Here is a 21693-nt window from a genome sequence, read left to right as displayed (position 1 = left end):
GGACAGAAAATAATTTTATATTCAAGAGAAGACATCTATGCAGGAGGATAATATATAAAGTAGTAATATATATATATATATATATATTTAAATTTCTTTTTCCTACATTCAAGGATTGTACTCCATTTGAGCAACATGGGTTAAGGCCTCATCCCAATTGAGAGGAGGGGATGGATCTTTGGAGAAACTATGGACCTTGATGTTACAATATTGGCTGTTCACTTCTAAAGCCTACAACCACGTGTAAGAAAGGAAATAAAAGGGAAGAAGAAGATATAGGAAGCACAAGATTAGAGAAGGGCCTCTAAAATAATGGTAAAGTAAGAAAAGTTTGGCCATTAGATAAAACATATAGGTGTTGGTATAGGTTGCTCTACATTTACCCCCAAGCCCCTGGGAGAAGATTGACCTTTTCAAGTCATGGGGATTGAGAAAAGGAGATTATTAGCTTACATTATGCCATGGTTACCTAGGAAGCTGTGTGGCAGAAAAAGACTTGTACCACTCTAGGTGGAGAAAGCAGGGTGAAGATGACTGCACGGTGTAGGTAGGCAGATGGGCCTAAATGCAGCCTTAGAAAACACCCTACTGGGGGAGAAAGAACTCTTAAATATCTTTTCATGTGCCCAGGGAGGCATAGATATGCTGAGACCTGGTGGTCTGAAGAAGGCTCACAGCCGTGGCACAGGGATGCAGGCATAGATAGAAACATAGGTCGTGAAGGCTGGAGCCCAGGTGGTGGACAGACCAGCATCTGTGGGTTCTTGTGTGGGAGAGTGAGGGACACCGGAACAGTAAATGTGGAAATCAGTACAGCTACGACAGTGTGATTGAACATACCATAATGGAGTGATCACATGTCTAAGTGATGCCAGGACAGAACACAACTAAGAAGTGGATATAACCCCACTGACCCCACACCACCCCCCAGGAAGGGCAAGAGAAGGAAGGTTTCAAGTTTGGCCGGGTTTAAACCACAGGTAATAAAACAGCCAGATTTATCTGAATGTGACTAGAGAAAGTTTTCTTCTCTCAGGGGAAATGAAGGCTGAAGGAGAATTTAAGTTCAGTTACAGGAAAAAAATATATAATTTTGCACGCCTGAGTTTGTAGTTTGTGAGAAATTGTACCTGCTGAAACTCAATTGTATTTTTCTTTTTCAGGCATGTTTTACAATAATCAAATGGCCATGCATTTTTAGGTTCTGTGAAATCAATGTGGCTAAAACCTACTCTGCCCTTCTCGAAATCCCAAAGGAAATGTACTTTGCCTTTGGTTCCCTGAATCAGTTAATCTTGTGGTCTTCTTCCATTATACCAATAAGACAATGGGAACTGCATAATTCATGTGAAGCAAGTTATTCAGCCCCCAAAAGTAAATTGCTCACAGTAAAGGAGAAACACTGCTTTTTATTATTTTTCCATATAACCTGATATTATTGCATTGAAGATAAACTGCCTCAAATTCCAATTTACCAAACCAGAATACTCTAATAAAAGCAAGATCTGTCAGGTGGCCAGATTTAGCCTTTTCATTACTTTGAATCACTGGCAAATAGAAAAATTTTCTAATATAGTAATATTTTGATATCACATTCTGTTCTGAACTGTGACTTGGGAAAAGTACAAGACCTCTAGATCCAATTTTGCCATTTGGAATGTTGTCCATTTTGTTGTTCATCAGTTTTTTTGTTTGTTTGTTTGTTTTAAATGTTTCTTCAAAACATGAATGACCTTTTAAGAGCACAGTCTGAATTTCTGTATTTTGTTGAATGTTCTTCGAACATATCTCTACTTCTTGAAGGAATATTTTCTGGGGTTGTTTGGCAAAATAGGCCTATTATATTTCATGTCAGAAAAGAATTGTTTGATTTTTGTTTCATTTAATTGCTTACTAATTTTGTATGATAAGCCCATATTATTAAAAGAAAACAATTTTGCTCTTTATTTGCCTCTTTCCCATCATGAGCCAAGTTCATTTTGCATTTGAGAGTAACTTAGGATTCTCATGCTTGTTCTAATTTGAAGGGGAGGGGGAGAGAAGTTATATAAAGTGGTTTTAAATCAACATTAGAGCGTTTGTTCTTTATTTTAGTACAGAGAGGGTAAATTTTCCCCTCCAACCAGCAATGGGGAAAAACTGTAATACGCCATTGATAAATAATAAAGGAGCTTTAAGTTCAAAATCTAATAATTAAATATTTCTTAAACAATGCTATCTTTAAGCCTGAGTTATTTGCCTTGAGAATCTCAATTGATCAAGTTAACAGGATAATTTCCAAATACTTCTTGTACAGATGCACTGCCCGATTATGCATGTTGACTCTTCAAGATTGATCTGGATTTTTGTTTCATGCAAATGACTGAGGAAACCAGGTGAAGTGAGTTCAAAATTACTTATACTGTTAAGTTTTGCCTGGTTTTGGCCCCTGATGAAAGTGATCCATAGCCAAGCTTAACTGAGATCAAGTAGATGGGTTTTTTTTTTTTTTACTTCTAATTTTTTCATTAGTTGGTAGAACGTGTTTATTTTCTATTTAAAGTGTTTGAAGCAATTAAACTAATTCTGACATTTCTCATTTAATGGTTGCTATATTGATTAAGATGTATTTTATAAATAATACAAGGTACAAGGGAGTAGCATCTTAGGTGGGATTATATGGTAATGCCAATTCTTGAAAATCCTTTATATCTCAAATTTATATCAGTCCAGACATCTTTCCTGTATTCCAGTCCCATATAGCCATTGCCTGCATGTCCACTTAGAAATATAATAGACAATTCAGTCTTAATAATGTATGTTCCAAATCAAGTCCCTAATCTGCCTCTCCCCAAATCTTCACGTGAGCTTTTCCAACCCTACTGATGATACTCCATGTTTATTTTCAGTTGCTCATATCAGAAAGCTTGAGTCATGCTTAGGTTTTGTCTTTTTCTTATCCTTCATGTACTTGGACATACACTTCATATAATTAGTCAAAAGATCTTGGTGGCTTAATCTTCAAAATAGATCAAAAGTCTGACCTCTTCATCACCTCTACTGTTATTAGCCTGGTAGCTTCGTCTTCACCAGAGTTACTGCAACAGTCTATTTTCCTGATGCTACTCTTCTATCCCTTCAGTCTATTCTCGTCATTTAGTTGCAGTGATCTTTTTAAAACAAGTCTGATCATTTCATTCCCTGTCCAAGTCTCCAGTGCCTCCCTGATTCACTCAAAACTACCTTACACACACAGACATACGGACAGACACACACACAACTTTACAGTGAAGCTTTAAGACCCTACATGACTTAAAAGATTAGAGGGGGAAAAAGAAAGATACCATCATTGCCATGAGATCCTGAGAAATAAGTGATGTGAGATGGAGAGGGAGAGATGCGGGGGAGAGCCAGATTCCAGCCAGGACAGGTTGAAAGAAACTGGACACATGTCCTTCCATGGACCAGCAAGTAATGTCACTGTGAGAGAGCATGGAAATCAAGGGCTACCACTGAAAGAAGGTGCTGTTTTTCTGCTCAAATTAAAAAGTTTAATTAAACTTGAGTTTAATCAAGAATTCAAGGTTTATGCTGGCATGTTGAATATAGATCATGTAGTAAGCCAGAGGATTAAAATTCTTTAGAGGTGATCCTTTATTTCCTTTTGAGTCCAAACAGAGCATGACATTTCACTGCATAGTGGTCTTCTATTCAGGTTGCAGAACATATCTTTAGAGGCTTTATGGAGTCTATTTAATTTCTGTCCCTTTAATCATCCACACACTCAACTGGATCACCATACAGGATACACACCTGCATTATACAAAATCACTGTACAACCTGAGTACTGTGCAAAATGCCACCTTATTGGTAGATGTAATTAACTTCAAAGGGATATTTTTGTGTTAAGACTCTTGAGGGAAAACATACCAAAAATTAAAAAATAGATATTCTAGCTATAAGTAGGCTAAATACATTACATTGAACATTTACAGTAGTACATTGGTATTTGGGAAAAATAGTTCTTTCCGTGTTCTAATGCTTCTTTTGTGCATTAAAGAAGACTTTTCTCTTTTTAATTTTGTCATCAAAAAACTGTTTTGTATGGAGACTAATCAATCCATGAATTTTCCATAAAGTATGGCACCAAGTTATTTAAAATTTGAGTTCATAATGTCCACTAGCCACAAGTAATTTACCTTAAAATCAGTTAAATGTTTCAATTAATAATGGTCTGATTGATTTTACAAACTGCATGTTGGCATTTCATATATACCGGTATATAAAAAATTTAATATCTGTAGTCTTAAAGGCTAAATATATAGGAAAAGTTGTGATACGTTGCTTCATGTAACTGTCTAGTTCTGTTTATGAACTACCAAGGTGGTTTTAAAATACTGAAATGTATTAATCAAAACCCTTTACTTAGAAAAAATTTGGTCTCAGCTATTTAGAACCAAATTATATATGCAGGCATTCATTAAACATAGATTTTTCAATTTTATAGACATATTTCTGAGAGGAAAAACCATTTTTAGAGTACTTTTCCTATTATGTTAAATAGCCCAAACAGATAAGCAGAGTAATGAGTGAATAATGAAAAGCTCTGGAATGCATTTTTAGGGTCCTAAAAGCAGAGATTGACAATAAAATAATTAGATCAATGAGAATAAGTGTCCTGGTAAACAAAAATTACTCGCAGTACAGCATATGCTTTAAGTGTCGGGTAATAATATTAAGACAGTTATGATACAGCCAGGCTTTGTCATTGTTATCCGACGCTAGGTGTAAACTAGGTTAGCTGGGGTTAGAGGTGCAGTGTAGGAAACTCCTGGCTCATGCAGTGACTAAATGGGAACTTTGATCTTCTTAACATAATATTCTAATCATAAACGGTTTCATAAGCAGCCAAATGTTATTACAATTCCCCTACCACCACCAAAATAATAGGTTTCTGTGTTTGGAATTATGGCACAGAGAGAGCTAATGGTGAATTATAGTACTAATTGCCTGAAGTAAAATCAGTTTATCTCTAGGGTTCTAATTATGCACCAGGAAACACATGCAGAACCCCTCCTCCCATCTTGTAAAAGCATTACTAACTAATCACTGTGGTGATGATCAATTGTTCAACATGCCAAGTTTCTCACTTCCCAGCCCACTTGTTATTAGGTGGGGTTATTTGACTCATTTTGGACATTAGATTGTAGGTGGGAGTGGTGTCTATCACTTAGGTGCCAAATCACAGAATAGTATCCAAACCATCGGTCATCTCTCTCGGAATAGATAGGAGGAGGCTGCATAATCCAGGTGGTGTAATTATAGTTTGCTGGGATCTGGGTCAGCCTGGGTCCCATGTCCTGCAGCCTCTTCTACTCTGCACTTGGATATTAGGATCTATCCTAATGTAAACACATTTCACAATAATAAGTGCTGGTAAGTGTTAACTAGTGAAAACACCTACATTCCTAATTACTTCACAGACTTATATCACCAGTCCATAGGGAAGGGTTTAGGCAAAAGCATGGAGTCACGAAGTGCCATGAGTTCTAGGGGAATTGCCCCTTGACAAGATTGGCGACAGTACATACACTGTGAGGGAAGGTGAAGTAGTAAATGAGGTCACAGGGGTAACCACAGATCCTGCCACTTTTAAAGCTTTTGATTCTAGCATGTAATATCCGGGTGGGGGTGGGGGTCACTGAGAACTGTGAACACCAATTAATGGTTATCTGGTTAGACTATATATGCTTGTATTTGTGATAAAGTCAAGGGAAGCTGCATCATCCAAACTCTTATTTAAAGCTAACCGGGTGGGTAAAAACCTTAGAATATTAACCACCCATTTATTAGTCATGATCACAGTCCATAAATACTATTCAGTACTATTACCCCTGACTCCCCAGTACACTAGCTAATGACTTCCGTAAGGCATAAGGTTGAATGTCCGCACAAGCAAAGTATTGTTTTAAGAGCAGTAATCCTCAACCTGGTCTAGACTTGAGAAGTGCCCAGAGGGCTATAAAACATCCAGGATACTTAAGCCACCTCCAAGACTAATTAAGTCAGAATCTCTAGTAGAGGGCCCAGACATCTGCATTTTGTAAGGTACAGATAAAAAAAAAAAAACCTTTCTTTGATCTGGTCACAAAAATTGGTTTATTTCTACGTTAGTAATAATTTCCTACTGGTTTATGGGGTATGTAACACATTGTCATTTCTAATGACTGTTTTCTTGTATGATTTAAATGCCTTTTTATTGGTGTTATTTGTAAAGAAGAATATAATACCTCTGGGGAAATCTTAGAAATTCCAGATCTCCTTAATGTTTCAAGGGCTGGATTAGAATTTTCCCAGGTTTTGATCCATTAATTTATTTCCTCAAGGCCTTAGCTAGACAAGGAAAGTGCCGTGTGGGAGCTGACATTCAGATAAAATCACTACATGTGTTTGTTTGAAGGTAATTATTGAAGTAAACACAGTTGACATTATTCTAGTGTACCAGGTGCAGGATATATGTATGTACAAATGTGTGTGTCTTGGGAACAGCAATGCATCTTTGGTGTATTAAAAAGTTTGTAAAGAAAAATACTTGATATTTACATACTGGAAGAAGAATTTTTTAAAGCTTTTGCTTCTTTGTGAAGGACTTGCAATGCCTAAGTGAATTCCATCTGTTGCTCTTAGAAACTGACTTCCTCTTCATATTTGGAAAGATAAGGGTGAAATAAATTCACGTACAGGTATACATATGAATATGTATTTATTGCTCTATAACATGTGGGCTGTGCACATGCTAAGAAACTTTCTCCAGTAATCTGTTTCATGAGCCACTGACCTGTGATACGTTCTTACTTGTAAACATTCCCTAAACAGGGAGCACTTTCAGTGATTGAATGATGGACTTTTACAGCCAGACTGGTTGGGTTTGAATCCCAGTCAATACTGTCCAGTATGATTTGAGGAAATTTACTAAATATCCTTGTGTCTTAATTTCTTTATCCATAAAGTTCTTTATCCATAAAAGGGGTGACTGGTGGTATTTATATCTTAGCCCTGTTTTGTGAAGCATGAATAAGAGAATATATTTAAAGTACTCATAAGAGGGCCTGACACACAGATAATGCTGAAACATATTTGTTGTTACTCTGAAACAACTAAAAATACAGGGTAAGACCTCATGTTCCTAATATATGTAAATAACTGTCAGTTAAAAACCATTAAGTGAAGAAACCACATGTAGAAAAAGAGAATGCCTGGGTTACATCTGTGCTGAGAATGCATTGGCTTTATGCATATTTTGATCCTGAGCGGTTTTCTGTTTTCTGCCTCATGGTTTTCACACTATTAGAAATCCTGCCACATGTTCTGTTAGCTCCCTGAAACGACTTCCCTGCCTGCTTGGTCAGTTTCTCGATTGCTTTATTTGCGCAGTTACGGTGGTTTCCAGCTGAGAATTTATGGCGTTGTCTGTTGACCCTGGTTGTGTTACCTGTTTTTCCTCTTCTGTAGTTAGATGTCTGTTCATCCCTACTAATACTGTGGGGAGGTTAGAGGGTGTATTCAGTCCTTTCATGGAGGAAGCTGTTTCTTACATTCTCCATGGTTTCCAAGTACTGAGGGCTCGATGGTGTATTCCTGCAGGCTGATCTACACAGGTAATTGATAGAAAGCAAAGAAGGCCTCTGCCATAGATCTGCTTTCTCTTGACTTTTACTCAGAATTTACCACTTCTAAAATTGACATGCCTCGTTCTTTTATGGACCTACTGGTGACTAAGTATGCAAGGAGAAGGTGCTTTTAAATGAGACCTTTAGACACCAAATACCATAATTCAATCGGATGAACCTCTAATGAAACTATGAACATCATGGCCCTTGAAGAAATCTGAGGGTAAGAAACATAAGACAGCAATGTCCAGCTCTCCTGGTCACCTACTAAAGCTCTTCAGTTTAGGTAAAAAACCGTTGCGCTGTAAGATTGTGTTGACCTTTTAAAAACATCTGAGTTAATGAACAGAACTTTTTAAATTGTGTGTTTTCTGGAATTTTTAACAAATATATCTTCTATAAGGGTTTAAACTAACCGTAGAAAAGCAACCATGTACCAGTGGGGTCCGAGTCTGTAAAACAATCCAACTAGGAGATGGGTTTAAAAATTTTTTTTCTTCTAATCATAGCCATTTAATGTACCATGAGCTGTAAAAAGTCCTCTACTAATCTGGTGATTTGATACTAAGAATTAGGGTAATGTTGGCAGCTTTAGCAGAATTATAAATAGGCCACATATCTGCTAATGGATATTTTATATCAGCATTGCATTTATAATTTTAGTCAATTAGAGCTCTTTTGTTACTTGCTCATAGGATGTAAAAGGAACATATCAAATATAGAGATTAATTATGGCTAAGTCAAGGTTGTTTCATTCAAACTGAATGAGAATTTCTTCTGATAGAGAAGTAATACAGCAAGTTGAGACAGTCTCTCAGTATGATGCTTTAGAAACAGTCATCTTTTTTTTTAAAGATTTTATTTTATTTATTTGACAGAGATAGAGACAGCAGCGAGAGAGAGAACACAAGCAGGTGGAGTGGGAGAGGAAGAAGCAGACTCATAGTGGAGGAGCCTGATGTGGGGCTCGATCCCATGACGCCGGGATCACGCCCTGAGCTGAAGGCAGATGCTTAACGACTGAGCCACCCAGGCGCCCCTAGAAACAGTCATCTTAGTAAAGAGAAATCATAGTTGTTTTTAGCCAGAAAATTCTGACATTTAAAACTTGTTTTAATACTCTGGTTTAAAAAAGGAATGTCAAATGGGGGCGTGAAAAAGATGCTAATGTCATGGCATCTAAAAGCTGATATTTTAATTTAGCTTGTATCCTCTGTGTCTTATAATCAATTTCCATGAACATTCTCACAAGAATAGTTCTCAGGTTACTCTTCATCTTATCATACAATTATTAATCACATTTTAAACACTCCATAAATCCCAGCGTGGAAAAGGGTTGCCTGTTTGTCAGGAGCAGGTGGAGGCCTGGAGAGCTGCAGGTTGGTTCAGGATCTCCGCCATTTTTGCTGCCACCTGTGTTTGCTTATCATTACATTTAATTACTGTCAGCAAGTAGAAAGGGACTGTGAAACTAGTAATATGTTATTGGGAAACAGTTCTCCATTGGCCTCGCACGTTTCTTCATGCCTCAAGAGGCACTGACGGCCTTTGTTCTGGACTGTCTTTTAATAGGTGTGTAGTCAGCAGCTTTGGGAGATGTAGATAGTGTCTCCCCCTGGAGCAAAAGATAAGCATTCTCGTTGCCTGTTATGAATGGTTCATTAACCTCAGTGATGTGACTACAACCCCCCATGTATGCTGATGTCGCCTGAGCCCCTTTTTATTGCTTTGTTGGAGTTGGGGAAACTGTGCAAGTGCTGACATTCTGGCTGCTGCTATTGCAGGGATAAACTGTCCTTTGACTTTGACCCAGGAGTCTTCTATCAGCAGCCATGGGACTATGGTAGGTTAACTCCTTAGCTCATAAGTAGAGTAAAATCTCAGACTTTTCATGATTCCTGACCATTCAAAAACCCTTTTCTTGGATCTTCTAATATTATTCAGTTGATAGTGTTTTTAGTTTCTCCTCCATATTCCTTAATTTAGGATTTGGGATTAGCCAGCTATTTTCATTGAGCCTAATTTACTCTTCTGTAAAATAAAGATAATTATACCTATTTTATGATGTATTTGGAGAACTAAATGATATGTGTAAGGAAACTCTGCATAAAGAGGTGTACTTCTTTTAGTAATTTCAGTTTTTCATTCTGTGGTTCACATTGTTTGGTCTTGTACTAGTGCTCATTGACATGTTAAAAATTATTGTAATCTGTCATCAGGAGACTCTAAAGCATCCTTATGAAGTAAGAAAATTGGGGCAGAAGTTTTGTCTTTTGGTTTCAGTTGGAAAATGTAGGCAAACGTTAAAGTAAATTTTCCGTAGTTGCACAGGTTTTAGGACTCTGGTATCTTGGGAAACAGTCACCATTAATGCATGGAAATCTGGATATTTTTGTCCAAGAAACAGTTTCCAAGATATTTTTAATAAATATTACAGACCATTGAGTTGTAGCTGTTGAAAATTTTCTGAAAACAAAGGAAAACAAAAAATTTCTAAAAACAAAACACCCCCAAAATATTATTGCTGGGCAACATAAATCTTTTCAACATCTGCACCAAGTAATGTTCAAAATATCTATAAAAACTGAAAATGGCAAACTGACCTGGATGGATCTGTATTATAGTCCACAAACTAGACTCAAATGTAGATGAAAATCCTTTTAATTAATATGCCTCTTAGAGTTTTACCTAACCCTAGCTCTGCCATGTGGGAGCATATTTTCAAAAGTTCAGGGATGGGTTGATGGAAGATGGGACAGTTGGTCCTGAGGATCCTGTAGGATCCTAACTTCTGGGACTTATTCCAGGAAGTCATTATCATGAATCTGTTAATGCTAGGTTTACTTTCTATAAGCAGTTCATAACTAGGGGCATCCTGTTAAGAACACTCAATAGATAAGATCCTTCCTCCTAGCTAATATCATTCCTCTATTTGCTTCAAGGTCCAGTTATCCTCCTGACAGAGATTATCAGATCATCTGCTTTCTTTTCTCTTCCCCTGGGACTTCTGATAGTAAACACAGTGCATTGATCTTCAATGAGGTACATTAGCTCTTTTCTCTCCAATGAAAAGAAAAACTGAGTCACTTTCTGACAACTGAAATATTTATATATAAGACCAATCCTGATGTTGTTGCTGAAACTTTGTGAAACATTTTATACATGTTAGAGCATTTCATCATAGAAGTAACCCAACAAGATTGAGGTACTGTTTAATGTTCACAAATGAGGAAATTAAAGGTCAAAGGAAAATTTTTTCCAAGTTTACATAGGTAAGAGTGTCCCAGTAAAGATTTGAATCCAGATTTCTCTTAACACATAGTCCAGGCACATCCCATGTATCACACTGGTTCTTCTCAAACCTCAGACCCAGGTATGTGTTATCCATGTATTGGGAAGTTGATCTTGTTTAGTCTATGCCTGGGGGTGGTTGGATTTCCCCAGAGCAGTGAATGGCCTGGCAGAAAACCTTCAACTGGTTTTTGGGGAGTAGGTGCTAAACCTCTAAAATTCACCACATAGACCCTTCTTTGATGCTAGAACGTACTGAAAGTGAGTCTACCATTAAATACCTTAAATTCTTCCACACACCTTATTTCAGTACCCTTTTACTTGCTTGAACTAACTAAAATGGCAGCTACTGAAACGTAGACTTTAAAATCCTTAGGATCAAGAGGATGGAGAAGAGAATGACTTGGGGGTACTCAGAGAATAACAGAACTCCCCTAGTGTATTCTGACCAAATTCTAAATTCAGATAGCAGACAGAAGCTGAATGAGATTCTCTTCGGGCCCAAGTGCCTTCCTTGGGTGGATGTTAAGAGCCCCTTTGTCCTCAAGAATGCCTCTGTACTTATTATGTTCCCTTTTCTCTCACCCAAGCACAAAAGAACCACTTTATCAGTTTTGTATTATGTGTCGAGCACTTCTAGCTATTTTCTACATTTCTCATTCTTGCAGCAACAACAGAAGTCATGGGCCAAACCTATCCTCTCTTTACCCTTTTTTTTTGAGGGTAGCAAAATAGTTTAGACTGTAAGAAGGAAGTTAGTAGGTGTGTGTGTCTTTTGTATATTTGTGTGGAGGGGGATGGCAGGTGACGGATAAATAGCAGTTTACAAATTTTGAAAATCTGTATTCTGGTTGTTCAAGTACTTGAAGATATAATTTGAGGGTTCTCAAAAACAGGTACTTATTTCACCAGTGGGTTGAAAGTGATCCTACCTAGCATGCTAGCAATTTATTATTTTGGTTTTCTTTTTGTAAATCAGTGAAACTGAACCATTTATGAAATAAATTGTATTTATAAATATAAGATTTATACATTTAAGTAGTTACTTTATAGTGCATTTTCCATACATCATATATAATAACAAGTGCATTTAAGTATTTAAAATGCAAGTGATTTCTTGTTATGCCATAGTCTGACAGTCATTAATACAAAGAAGAATTAATAGGATAGCAGAAATACGACATTCTAAAACTAAGAATTATAGTTTTAGCTTACTGTTTTTTATTGGTTGTCCAAAGGTAAGTCCCCACAAATCATTTAGAGGATGATTCGACCTTTGAGTATAGTTATTCAAGGTATAAAATAAGCTTTTGGGTTATTCATCTGTTTTCTTGAGCCGTCTGGAAAACCACACGTGGAAAAGTAACATGAATCTTACTGTAGGTAGATGCTTTATTATTGAGAATTGATGAGAGAGCGAGTGAGCGCTGGTTGCTATGAGTCATAGTTCCTGCCTCATCTTTGATAGGTACATTGATTGGTTGGTGGCTTTGGGTAAATCATTTAATGTCTTGAAGGCTTAATATTCTTAACTGTGAAATGTGTCCCTTCCTCTAAAATGCTTATTTATTGGGTCACGTGGAGGAATAAATGAGGGGAATGCCTGGAATACTGTTTCCCAGCCCCTCTAATGGCTGGCTCCTTTTCACCCTTCAGATCTCAACCAAGAGGCATCTTCTGTGTAAGCTTGGCCCTGTCTGTTCTCTGCCACCCCACATCCTATCTTATCTCCTCAGTCATTGCTTTTCCTTTCCTGTCACATCACATGGTTTCTCTTCTTCATAGCACTTACTAGTATCTGAAATGAGATGCTTGCATATTTATGTACTTGTTTTCTGTCTGCTCCCATAGAATGTACATTTCAAAAGGTTAAGGAATTTTGTTTCCTTCTATATTCCCTAGGACCATACCTAATACAAGGTCTGGCACATAGTGGGAATTCAACAAACATATAGTGGCAGAAGATGGGCAAAAAAATATGAATTGTGAACCACATGCAGGTTGGCTACTTTGATTTCATATTAAAAGTACTTGTGTATTTTTTTTTAGAACCATTTTTTCCCCTGTAGGCTTTATGGGTATTATTTGTTCTTCACTCTTCTTAAAAAAGACCTATGGAAATTATTGGCTGGTGAACTATGGTGCAGATACAGTAAGTGAAGCTGTTGAAACAGGAGCCAACTTTGCATTTTGTGAAAGGAAAGGACATAGGAACGATCCTGTTTGGACCAGGCCCTCACTTGATATGGAAATCCTCTAATTACTAATGGGGTTGAACAAGAGCAGATGAAGAGATAAAGCTATGGTCAAAAGGACTTCATCTCTTGGATTGTAATGGGACACTTTAAATATCTTCATCCTACCTGCTGTGACTTAAACCAATTAAAGGTGGTCTTTCATGGAGATCAGCTATTTTGGGAAAGCTCAAGTTTACCTGAGAAAACTTCACTGTTAATAAGTTTATTCAGTACACCCACACGGGGAATATCCCACACGGGGAATATCATTTTGATGGGAGAGATAATCCTCAGCCACTTAACCAGCTAAAAATACTCAACTCCTGGATCAAAATATGCATACAGAAGGACAGAGGAAAAGAATCTTTTTGCTTTGGTTTGAAAGGCTGGATGGTTGAATCCTTGCCCCGGTGAGGCTGTAGAGCCTTGTGTTAATCACGTCAGGTCTAGAATCACAGTAACCATATCCCGCTCACGGGAGATAGTTAACTCAGTGATCTTAATTCCATGTACTTCAGTTCCCTTATCCATGAAATGAAGACGGTGATGACAACAGTCTTGTAGGGTTGTTTTGAGGATTAAGTGGGATACACACACAGACACAGATGTGTGTGTGTATATGAACTGTATATATATGTGTGTGTGTGTGTGTGTATACACAAACTAGGTATAGAGAGAGTAAGAGCAGTATCTGATACACGCTAGGCACTTCAGAGTGGTTAGCTGTTACTATAATCTGGCTCTCTTATCGGTCACCCTAAAAGGAAAATAAAGATCTGACTGTTTCTGTGGGGGCTCTATGGTTCTACAGCAGGGCTCTTTGAAGTATAACGTTTCTACTATTCTCTCAGAGCTCTGGAGGAGTAAGAATTATCACACGCCTTTGATATGGTAGTGAATAAATCAAGTGAAGGGAGACCCAGTTCTGGAATCACAGGGAAAGGGAGCAGGGGTTGCTCAAGTTGCACTGCGAGGCTATAGCTTTCTATGGCAATTATTAAATATTACTAGTTTTCTCTGCTGCTGCTTCAGAGGAAAACTACTGTTTTTGAAATGTATTCTTTTCACTAAAGACTCACATTAAAAAAAATCTTATCTTTTGGGAGCGTTAATGTGAACAGAATATGAGAAAACTGATTTATGTCTCTGGGTTCTTAAAGACTTCTATTTTTATTGGAGATAGAACTTAATATTTTTTACCTCAAAAATTAGCAGTATAATTTTTATGTAAGTAATTTGAAATAGCTTAGGTTTGTTAGCCACTAAAACCGAGAGGAGGAAATGTGTAATATATTAATTAATATATGTAACATACACACACACACATATATAACATATATATATATATATATAAATATAACACACACACTATTCTAAGTAGTTAAATAAGAAAACATAGCTTGGTTTAATATTTTTCTTGATGAAGTCTTACGATACTTCCCTTGGCAACCCTGTTGCATGACTTTCTTTCACGGTATTGCTTATTTATTGGCTTAAATCACAAGACATGGTGATTCCTCTGCATCAGTCAGTTCCGTAAGCTGTCATCTGTGTACTCTATGGGAGGTGTGAAGCTGTAAGAGCAAAAAAGACAGTTTTCATATTTAAAAAAAAAATGATGAAGATTTAGGGGGAATATTAAAAAAAAGAGTACAGGGTCTCATAAACTTTAATTCACACGTACATTAAATATTGATTAATTTCCAACCATACATCAGGTTCTCTCCTGGGGTGAAGATGCAAGAATAAATCACAAGGTACCTGTCCCTAAGAGAACTTACAGTTTGGGGATGGGGGTGGGGAGGGGAAAACCTGGGGAACATAAAAGCACCATGAAATATTTTTGAGTAATTCTCATTATTTCTCAGCATAGTCCTTGTGGGTAGCCGGGTTTATCTAAGAATTGGCTATGTGATCCCTAGACAAATAAGTATTATTGGCAGCTTGTTCACCATAATTGTCATCAGTAGTATCTGCGGCTCTGTATTTTGCTTTAAAATTATGTATCTGTTGTTTTCATTTGGGACTTTTTTTTTTTTCCCCTCTGCTATCTTGAGTTATGACTGGGTTTGTACTTGCAGAATACATGCCCATATTCTGGTCTAAGATGCTCCAAGTCGTCTGGAGGTGACCTATGCTCAGAAGCTGGATTGGGAGCTCTTTCTGCTCTCCAGCCAGAATTTGGTTGTTTCAGTTAAGCCTCTAATAGATTTAGATCAGCTGCAAACCACAAATGTCTTTTCTGAAGTTGATACATCTGGTGGGAACTCTATTGATGTAACAAAACTTATAAGTACATTTCCTTCCCAAATTATTTGACTTGTTACATTCGTCAAGTACAGATTACTTAGCTCCATTTGTCCATTTTTGTTTATTCTCTTCAATTAAGTTCTTTTTTAATGTCCCTGCTACAGAACCTTATTATTATTATTATTATTATTAGATTTTATTTATTCCTCCACAGAGAGAGAGACAGCCAGCGAGAGAGGGAACACAAGAAGGGGGAGTGGGAGAGAAAAAAGCAGGCCCCCAGCAGAAGAGCCTGACGTGGGGCTCGATCCCAGAACGCCAGGATCACGCCCTGAGCCGAAGGCTGAAGCTTAACGACTGAGCCACCCAGGTGCCCCAGAACCTTATTATTCTTGACTCCACAAGTTTAACCTGTTTTAATATGTAAGATAGCAATTGTAAAGTTTTATCAAAAATTTTAAATCCTTACCCTTTTTTAAGAGATTTTATTTACTTCAGAGAAGGAGAACAAGCACCAGTTGGGGGAGAGGGAGGAACAGACTCCCTGCAGAGCAGGGATCCTGGTGTGGGGCTCTACTCCAGGACTCAGAGATCATGACCTGAGCCGAAGGCAGATGCTTAACCATCTGAGCCACCCAGGCACCCCAGTCCTTGCCCTTTTATTTTTTCGGATAAATTTTAGAACATTTTGTCAATTTAAAGATATCTATTGGGATTGCATTAAATTTATAATTCAGTATGAAAATTACTGCAACTTAGCAGTATTTATTAAAGTTCCTGGAAGTAATATATATCTCTCAATAAAAGTTTGTGGTTTTCTTCAAATAAGGCTTCACCTAAGCAGGGCTTTGAAGGCACTAGGAGCAAACTGGAAAATTATTGAAATTATCAAGGCTTTGAATTCAGTGGGTCCACTTTATCATTTCAGCTGAACATTAATCACAATAATAAAATTAGATTTTGGGAAGTAGTTGCATAGAAAGTATCATATTTGATCCTCTCATTTACTGTAAAGTAGATACTCTTAGTAATCCCCACTTTTCCATATTCCCTCTGCCCACGATGCTCCTTTTTCTTCACTGATGTATTTTCAAATCCTGTATATCCTTCAGAGTCAGCTAAAAGGTTACCTCTTCCTCAGAGCATTTTTTCCTCCAGTTTTATTGAGATCTCATTGACATACACCGTTGTATTTAATACGTACACCATCGTAATTTGATGTATGTGTATATTGTAACATGATCACCATGGCAAGTTTAGTTAACTCAGAGCATTTCTTTCTTTTTCTTTAATAAGGGTTTTTTTTTTTTTAAGATTTATTTGAGAAGAAAGAGAGGGAGTGAGCATGTACACACAGGGAGAGGGAGAAGCTGATTCCCTGCTGAGCAGGGAGCCAGATGTGGGGTTCGATCCCAGGACCCTGGGATCATGACCTGAGCCAAAGACAGACACTTAACTGACTGAGCCAACCAGGTGCTCCTAACTCAGCATTTTTTGATCTCCCCAACTCAAAGTACTCTTTTCTCCCAGATGCCTTTATCTATGTCTGTTATAGGGAATGTATAATTTGCATTTTATTATGTCTGAGTCTCTGGATCACTGTAGCATCCAGCATAGAGCTCAAGTGGTCGTTTTGATAATGGTCGCCTCTGTGCCTGGCTGCCCAGCTGTGTGGCTTTGAGGCTGGAGAAGCTGCCCTGAAGGCTGGCTCTCTGCGTGGCTGACACCCAAGTATACCCACGCCGCTGAGCTGCAGCGTTCGTGAAACCCACACTTTAGGCTTAGGATACCTTCTTCATTATCAGTTTTATTTCATGTTGTGTGTTACAACTTTATGTTGCAAAAGAAAAAGTGATAGTAATGAGTCCTTCCCTGAGAGAATATTAGAATTATCATAGGTGCAAAATAATCATTACTTCTGATCTCCCATCCCTCTTTTCTTTTTTTCTTGCTACTGTGCTAGGTATTTTATATTTTTATAGAAGTGCTTTGTGAAGTCTAAATCTGTTTATATATGGCTATGTTTTTATCACTTGAAGAGGATTAAAAAAGATCTGGGACTCCAGTGTGTTTCATTAAAAATGCAGTAATAAAAAGTTTTAAGTACATCCAAATCTTAAACATGCAACAGAGGATTCATATGCTTCTGCTCATGGACATACATACAAACTTAGAAGTCCTATGACTTTCAAATCAAGAGTCAGACTTTGATGGAGTGAACAGATAGGTGTTGATACAAGGCTGTTGGTTACAATAAACAGCACCAATTTTTTAAAGCTTTTATTCATCAGAATAAAACATTTTGAATACTTAAAGACAAACAGAACCATAATCAAGCATTGAAATATTTATTGTATTAGCTTTCCCAGCTTTCATGAAACTTGTAAAGAAAGGAACATTTCTCATCCGTAAGAAAATATAGAGGGAAATTCACTGCAGTTTGCATTTCTAAGCATAATGAAATAAAAATAGAGTCCTGACCTGGGGAGAGTGTGTGTGTGTGTGTGTGTGTGTGTGTGTGTGTGTGTGTGTAATCCATGTTGCTATTTTATGTCCCAATTTATTTTGTATTCTACTGTAACCTTTGATCAACACCAGTTTCTTTCCTCTCCAAACAAAAAGAGGTCAACATAAACATGCCTGTCAAGGATCTGACAGAACAGATTTATTGTGCAAGTTAGATTTTGTTGGAGTGTTCTCTCCTTACATTTTGCCTCAGGTGCTGGATATATTTTTTCTTTCTTGAGATCTATATTTCCTTTCCTGAAAGAATGCAAACATAAAACACATAGGTTATTCTAAGAACTTCGAGATACGGAATACTGGCTTAAAAAATTATGAGAATATTCTTTGCTGCTAGATCTACAGTGATAATGGAAACAATATGTGAAAAGTGAGACATCTGAGAGCTTTAATGGATATCCTTAAAAAATAGAACTTTTGCATATTCCTTCTGTGAAAACTTTTATTTTTTTTTTAAGTGGAGCTGGGTGTGTGCATTAAAAGTCGCATGAAAATTGAAGCATTTTTATACACAGGTCAAGAGAAAATACCACCGTTCTTCCCTTTTATCTTTTTAAAAATTTATCACCTAGATGATTCAGGTTAATTATTTTTTCTGACCTTAATCTTCTAGGAAATGGCTTTAATTATCTAGTTAACCTTGTATGTGTAACAACGTTTAAGTAAAGCATATGACAAGAAGAATATGTTTTTGAAGTGTAAATTCAGTTAACTTGTTTATTGACATCATGTGATGAAAAATACAAAGATGAATGATTTCTCAATTAAATTTGAATTAACTCAGGCCTTTTGCTGAATTTAGACCATAGATATCCAATGACCAAGAGATGATGTGAGAACTAATCAGGTGTGTCCTAGTTCAGAACTGTTCCCTTACCTCAGGGTTGAGCTTTGAGCTGTATCTGTTTTTCCAGGACTGCTGTAACAATGCACCACAAATGTGGCTTAAAACAACAAATTCTCTCACAGTTCTGTGAGGTTAGATGTCTGCAATCAGTCATAGCAGGAACATGCTCCCTTGGAGACTTCGGGTAGAAACCTTCCTTAGCTCTCCTTCCTACCTTCCTTCTGGAGGTGGCTGTCAATTCCTGGTCTTCCTTGGTTTACACTGGGCCACCCTGGTCTGTTTCATTCTCTTGGTGTTCTCCTGTCTTCATATGGCCCTTTCCTGATTTTTTATTTTTATTTTTTAAAGATTTTATTTATTTTTTTGACAGAGAGACAGCCAGCAAGAGAGGGAACACAAGCAGGGGGAGTGGGAGAGGAAGAAGCAGGCTCCCAGCAGGGGAGCCTGATGCGGCGCTCGATCCCAGAATAGCGCCAGGACCGCGCCCTGAGCTGAAGGCAGATGCTTAAGGACTGAGCCACCCAGGCGCCCCTGGCCCTTTCCTTATAAGGCACTAGCCATAAGGGCTAATCCTGATCTAGGGATCTTAATTTTATCTGCAACAATCCTGTTTCCAAATAAGATCTCATTCTGAGATACTGGACGTCAGAGCGTCTACATATCTTTTTGGGAGGAAACACAGTTCAACCCATAACAAGTGTCCCTTTTGTATTATCAGGATGCTTGTTCTGCCCACCACCACTAAATTCAACAAAGGCTTCCACAATGCCTAATGAACATTTTCATGTGCCAGTAATACCTTCCTCCTGGTGGTATTGCCACTGCTCATTACTTCTACCAACTTGAAATTCTCCCCACCCTTGGCTGCTTGGGAATGTTCCTGCTATGTAGAACTGGTAATTGTCTAAATTATCAGAAATGCGAGGCTGTCAAAATGACTAATTACCTCCTACCACTATAGTTATGTCAAAGCTTATCTGATGAAACAAATCTAGATCACTTTTTACTTCCCCATTTTGGTATTCTGTGGTCTTATCTGTATTCTGCAGGGTCTGGCTATTTTTCTTTTTGAGTACAGTTTCCTGGGGTGGCTTTACCCACCTGTATGCCTTCAACTGCTACTTGAGTATGCTTGTAATTGGCTCATTCATTTGTCCAAGATCTTACATCTCGACTGCCTATTGGAAACTTGCTTGTGGGAGTACCCTAGGTACTTTTAAGTTTCTCATCTCCAGACTGAACATGTATTTCCCTCAGAGGCAGCAATTGCGGTATCATTCTAGAATCTTCTTTTTACCTTGTCCATATTCAGTTGATCGTTAAGTTTCATGATTCAACTTTTTAAACAACTCTCATCTGAACCTTCTTGACCATCCCAGTTATTGCCCACGTCCAAGACCTGTTTCTTTACTGGCTGTTGGTTTTTCTGCAAGTCCTTCTATTTGCCGACATATCCACTTTAATCAATCCTCTCTGCATGATACCTAGGGTGATTTTAGAACAACATTTCTGAGCACCTCTCTTTCTTGCTTAAAATTCATCACCAGCATAGTTTAATGATGCACTTTTAGCTTTTTAATTCAGTTTTGGAACCCGTGTGCAGCTCTCTGGCCATGTCTTCTGCTTTGCTCCAACCGTGCTGACCTATGTGCTATTCCCTGGGTATGGTCTGCTCTTTCATGCGCTTATACCCATGCTCTTGAAATCTGCTCTGCTAGGAATAAACTCCCACTGCATCTTATCCTGATAACATGAATCCTTTAAAATACTTTTTAAGGGGCATCTTCTTAAGGAAATCTGCATAACTCAAGAGACCCCTAGACTGTGTTACAATTGAACATTGCTTTGAAGATCTGGATTACTTGAATTTCACTTAATTTTGATTTTTATCAATCAACATAAAGATGTGATTCTCCCTCTGACCATTGCACAATTAATTGGAAAAATTAGTTACACTTCTAGAGTTCTTCTGTCCCACTATTGTCTAATTATTTTGAAGCCAAAACACATGTGGAGGTGGATTAAAGCAGTCCCAGGATTAAGTCAGATTGATGACATTTCAGCCAGCATTTCCACTCAGTAGCTATTAAAGCTATTTGGCCTCAAAAATTATTACTTACTCTGAGACAGTTTCATTTCAAATGGAAAAGTAATGTACTGAATGGTAAACAATGGGTTTGATGTAGGCTGTCTCAGAACCGAACGGAAAATCACCTAATCAGTCACAAATTTTGGCTGTCATAATGACTGAATTACCTGGGTGAACTGTAGTGTGATGAAAAAGAACCTAGTTATATGGACTGTCTGACCTCTGTGTCATCAATTGTACAACAGTCTGATTGATTACTCTGTGACTGGCCTAAACTATCTGGAAAATGATCAATTTTCTGTCATGTTTAATCCTGTCCATATTATAATGCAGCCTATTGCTAAGACTGCATTATATTCAATTCTTCATCACTGGTGAGCAAGGTCACTGTAATTGGTGATACGTGAAGCCTTTTCTCATCATGTGAATTGCGGAATTCAGATTTAAACAGTGCCTTAAAGGATGAATCATTTAATTTAATCAGAGTATTTGCAGTTAAGTGGTAGTACTTCTCTCAAGTAGTACTTGAAAAACCTGGGCTTATCATTTCAGCATCTCCCTTGCTGACTTTTCTCATGATTTTGAAAATATCAGATGTTTTGCCACCTGCATAAGTGTGACTTTTTCTTCTATTTTATTCCTGTGTTACATTCTAGGGAATAAGTGTTAATTTAAAAAAAAATAAAACTGCTACAGCTAGACAGTGGGTGACATAATAAGAATCATATGGTACATGATTTGCAGGCTGGGCTGCAGAATCTCTAAATAATCATTGGTCTACTGATAATAATGACTATAAATACTTGT

Source organism: Ursus arctos, unplaced genomic scaffold, assembly GCF_023065955.2.
Source record: "Ursus arctos isolate Adak ecotype North America unplaced genomic scaffold, UrsArc2.0 scaffold_2, whole genome shotgun sequence".
Taxonomy (NCBI): Eukaryota; Metazoa; Chordata; class Mammalia; order Carnivora; family Ursidae; genus Ursus; species Ursus arctos.
The sequence above is the reverse complement of the archived record's forward strand: the minus strand, read 5'-3'. Positions refer to the sequence as shown.